This window comes from Equus quagga, chromosome 2 (assembly GCF_021613505.1).
Source record: "Equus quagga isolate Etosha38 chromosome 2, UCLA_HA_Equagga_1.0, whole genome shotgun sequence".
NCBI lineage: Eukaryota > Metazoa > Chordata > Mammalia > Perissodactyla > Equidae > Equus > Equus quagga.
This window is the reverse complement of record NC_060268.1, coordinates 127,958,870-127,963,763: the sequence shown is the minus strand read 5'-3', so window position 1 is coordinate 127,963,763 and position 4,894 is coordinate 127,958,870. Positions and strand designations below refer to the sequence as shown.

The 4,894-nt window shown below is 47.2% G+C and overlaps 1 pseudogene; it reads left to right on the top strand.

Annotated features, from left to right (window-relative positions):
- Positions 1-511: 511 nt before the first annotated feature.
- On the top strand, positions 512-2,955 carry LOC124235218 (unconventional myosin-XVIIIa-like; annotated as a pseudogene).
- Positions 2,956-4,894: the final 1,939 nt, after the last annotated feature.

Genomic DNA, 4,894 nt, shown 5'->3' with positions numbered 1-4,894 from the left:
TCCCATTCACAACAACATGGAGAGACCTCGAGGGTATTATGTTAAGCAAAATAAGCCAGACAGAGAAAGATAAACATCATATGATTTCACTCATACATGGAAGATAAATACACGGACAAAGAGAACAGTTTAGTGGTTACCAGTGGAAGGAGGTTGGTGATGGGCACAAGAAGTGAAGGGGTGCATTTCTATGGCGACTGACAAATAATAATGTACAAGTGAAATTTCACCATGTTGTCAATTATTATGACCTCAATAAAAGAAATGTGTGGGCTCTGGAGCAAAACTGCCCACTTATTTTATGTGACCTTCGGTAAACTATTAATCTCTGGATCTCAATTCCTAAACTGTAGAATGGGCATAATAATTCTATCTCACAGAATTGTTCTGTAGATCAGATGATTTTAGTGTAGAGAATGTTATCTGGCTCCTAGTAAGTAATTAGCTCCCATTATTAACCATGTGCCAATCACTTCGCTATTCATGAACAGATATATACTGAGCACCAAGTATGATTATTATGGTAATTTTCTTACCAGTCTCCCTGCTTCTTCCCTTCGCCCCCCTTCAGTCTGTTTTCTGAATAATCCTGTAAGTCAGATCTTGTCACTCCTTTCTTCAAAACCATCCAACAGCTCCCATCTCACTCAGAATATCCAAAGTCCCTATAGTGGCCTTACAAACCCTGCATAATCAGGCCCACATTACTTTTCTGACTTCATCTCCTACTTCTCTGTCCATTATCTCTACTCCAGCCAAGAGGTCTCCTTGTTCCTTGAAGATGAGGCACACTCCTGTGTCAAAGCCTTTGAATTTGCTGTTCCTGTGTCTGGGATATGAGCCTAATGTCTTCATGGCTCAGTCCCTAACCTTCAGATCTTTATTCAAAGGATGTCTTCTCAGAAGGGCTTTTCCTGACCAGTCTGTTTAAAAATTGCACCCTTGCCTCACCTGCTAACACTCCTTATCTCCTCCTTTTTTGTTGTTTCCATAACACTCATCATCTGACGTTACTCTATAGTTTACTTTTTAATATCTTTAATGTCTTTCCCTATACTAGGGCAGAGATTTTTGTCCATTTTTAACTGTTGAATTCATGAGCCTACAACAGTGTCTGGCAAATTAACACTTTAAATATTTATTGAATGAGTGAATGAGTCATCCAAAGTGTTGTGGAAAATGTACTGGTAGGAAGCCAGACTGGCAGCAAGAATACCTGTTAAAAGTAATTCAGACAATGGTGGTCCAAACTATTGGATATGAAAAGTAGACAGATGTAAGAACTATTTAGGAGGTGGACTGGAACGGTACTTGGTTTTCTATTTAAGGATGAGAGAAGAAAGGAGGGTGCAGGAAATCACCTCGGTGTATAGAGGTGCCATTCACTGAGATGCAGAACTTAAGAGCAAACGTGGTGTGGGAGGGAGGCATGTGAAAAGGAAGGTAATGAGTTCTGATTTGAACATACTGATATACAGGAGTGAGTGGAACACTCAGGTGTGGTTGTTCCAGTTGGGAGATGGATAATACTGCCTGGAGCTCCGGAGAGCCCTCTGGCCGGTAGACCAAGTTTTGGAACTGAGCAGCACATGTCATGGAAGCCCTGGAAATCCATAAGGTCCTCCTGGGAGTTCAGGAAGGGATCCTGAGGAACACTAACATTTTAAAGATGGATATTTAATTTCATTTATACTCCTTAGAATAGTTCTGTAGATAGAAGTAACATCATTTGTGTTTATTATGAGAAACCTGAAGCTTAGAAAAGTTAACTTGTCAATTAGAAGCAAAGCTGAGATTCAAACTTTCTGTCTATGAGCTTCCAAAATCAGTGCTCCTTTGTGTATCTCAAAGGGCTTTACAGAGCTAGGGCTGGACCACCTGAAGAACAATGCACCCAGCAAGAGGGAGACGGCCCAGCTGAAGAACCAGCCGGAGCGGTCAGAGCTCACCTGTGCAGCAGCCATCCAAGCACAGAAAGCAATGGAGGGGGAGATCGAAGACCTACACCTGCAGATCGATGACATCACCAGAGCCAAGATGGCACTGGAGGAGCAGCTGAGCCACCTTCAGCAGGAGAAGAACGAGATCCAGAAGTAGCTGGAGGAGGGACAGGAGGACACGAATGAGCTGATGAAGAAGCACAAGGTGGCTGTGGCTCAGGCCTCCTGGGACCTGGCTCAGATGAATGATCCCCAAGCCCAGCGAGAAGAAGCCAATAAGGAGAAGCAAGAGCTGCAGGAGAAGTTACAAGCCCTCCAGAGCCAAGTGGAGTTCCTGGAGCAGTCCATGGTGAACAAGTTCCGGTGAGTAGGCAGGAAGCTAAGATCCAGGAGCTGGAGATGTGCCTGGAGTTCGAAAGGGCCCTGGCTAGCTGGCTTAAGGAGAACGTGGAGAAGCTGACAGAGGAGTGGGATCAGCGCACAGCAGCTGAGAACTGGGAGAAGCAGCAGAACAAGAGGTTTCAGTGGCAGCTCTGGGACACCAAGGAGGAGATGGGCGAGCTTGCCAGGAAGGAGGCCGAGGCAAGCAGCAAGAAGTATGAACTGGAAATGGATCTGGAGAGTCTGGAGGCTGCTCACCAGAGCCTGCAGGCCGATCTATAACTGGCATTCAAGCACACTGGGGACCTGCAGGCTGCCGTTGAGGTCCAGATGGAGAGCAATGAGAATGAGGACCTCATCAACAGCGAGGGGGACTCAGATGTGGACTCGGAGAGGGGGGACCGTGTCAACGGGGTCAAGTTGTGGTTGTCGAAAAACAAGGTGCCTTCCAAGGAAGCTTCCAGTGATGGCAGCTTGAAGATTTCCAGTGCCATCAGCTACTGGCAGTTCCTTGCCCCTGACCGGTCAGATGATCATGCACGACCCTCTCGACAGCACCTCCAGGCCCTCATACTCCCACAACTATCTCAGTGACAGCAACACAGAGACCAAGCCAATGGAGACCAATGCATAGCCCAGGGGAGTGGTCCACACCCGTCCCACCTGGCCTGCTGCTGCCATGGTGCCTCTCCCAGGAAATGGCGGGGCTCCCCCACCTGACTGCTGATCTGTATGGGAAACACCCAACCCTCTTGGGTCAGGTGGCTTTCCAGGCTGTGGGTGTCTGACATCTCCACATGGAAGAGGTGGAGGGAAGACAAGTTTCTGAAAACAGAACTTTTTGCTCCTTCTGCCTCCAAAATGCCATACTCTTGGCTTCTACCTTGGGCCACCGTGGGCAGTGGCAGTTGGCTTGGCACTGCATGGAGCCAGCAAGCTGACCCTCATCTCAGCCCCCTGCTCAGGGACGGTGGACAGATTGCCTACCAGGACATTCTAGGTTGCTGAGTCCATGGGGAGGAGTTAGGGGTAGGAACAACAATTCCTTCCCCCTTGCTTGGGGTGAGGGCTTTCTCTTCTCAGGGCCTGCAGTCTTTTTACTTTTTAATTTAAATACCCAACCTCTCCATCACAGCTGCATCCCTGAGAGTGGGAGGGGACTGCAGTGGCAGCTGCGCCCCTGGTGAATGACTAGGAGAATCTCATCTCCATCTTCACTCTTCAGAGAGCAGTTATTTCTCTGTGAAGCTGGATAGATTTGTGAGCAGAGCTGGGTCCAGGTTCTTAAAAGTCAGCATGGGGAGAGGCACTCAGGTGCTTCTGGGTTTGAGTTGAACAAACCTACACAGACGGGGTACATATGTACCATCTGGAACTTCCAGCCCCCACCCCTCCTCGTCTCATCAGTGTGTTAAGAGCAGTGACTTGCTTATAAGTAAACCGATTCATTCCAGCTATGCCAATTCAGGGCTTATTCAAGCACTGCCTCCCTCCCGCTCTGTCCAAGTTGCCTGGACCATAAGCTCAATTTGAGAGGGAAGACCTTGGGTTGAGGGCTTGTGATCAGAAAAACTGAAGATGGAAGATTTGGTCAGTGCTACTGTGTATTAGACATGAGTCCTCACTCTGTGTTTTGAGCCTGGGTTATTTTTCTTCTTCCAGTCGTCCTGACCCCACATACTTATCCAAGCTATGACAACATGCGGCCTGACCATCCCAGCTCCCACCCTAAAAGTCATCCCGCCAACCCCATCAGACTTGGGGGCCCAAGGGCGGTGCCTGGTGCTGCTGCCATCTGCTGTCCCCACTTCACTCCTACAGTTGGTTTGTCCTTATTGGGCTATGCTCTCTTTTCTGTTTACATGATATATGAAAATAAATGTCCTTTTCCATGTGGAAAAAAAAAGTTAAAACCTTCTCTGTCCCTCCTCCCAGATTTGAGTTGATAATTTACGAAGGCATGTAATGGAAAAAGCCCTGCATGAGGTGGCTTGTCACAGCTCTGGGACTTAACTCGTGTTACTTTGGGAAGTTGTGTACACATTTCTCCAACCTGTATTTCAGAGTTGAAGTGAAAATATTTATCGATCATTGAGTGCTTTTTACATTCATAGCTTTTACTCAAGAGGCTATATATTAATTAATAAATTATTTATCCTTGGTAAATCCTTGTTACATTTTTATCCAGTGATGGGCTGGGTTATACGCTAATATCAAATGGTTTCTTCTTCTGAGCATATATCAATTAACGAGAGTAGTTAGCTAGCAATGTTTGTAAGCAATACTTCCATGTGTTCTGTTCAAGTCACCTGATATCTTTATATAGATACAACATCACGGGGTCAAGAAAGAGAGGGAGGACCTGACTACTTCAGAGGGCGGGGCAGCCCCTGTGCCCACCCTCATTGACAGCTTTGCTTCCATGACAACGGTTGCTATGGTGACCACTACGCCTTCCCATTGGTCAGCGCAGAGCATATTGCGGTTCCCTTGGCGGACTCCATTGGTTACCGTTCTGCGGCGGCGTGTCGGGGCCGTAAGTGAAGTGTCGCAAAGCAGAAAGAAGGCGGGAG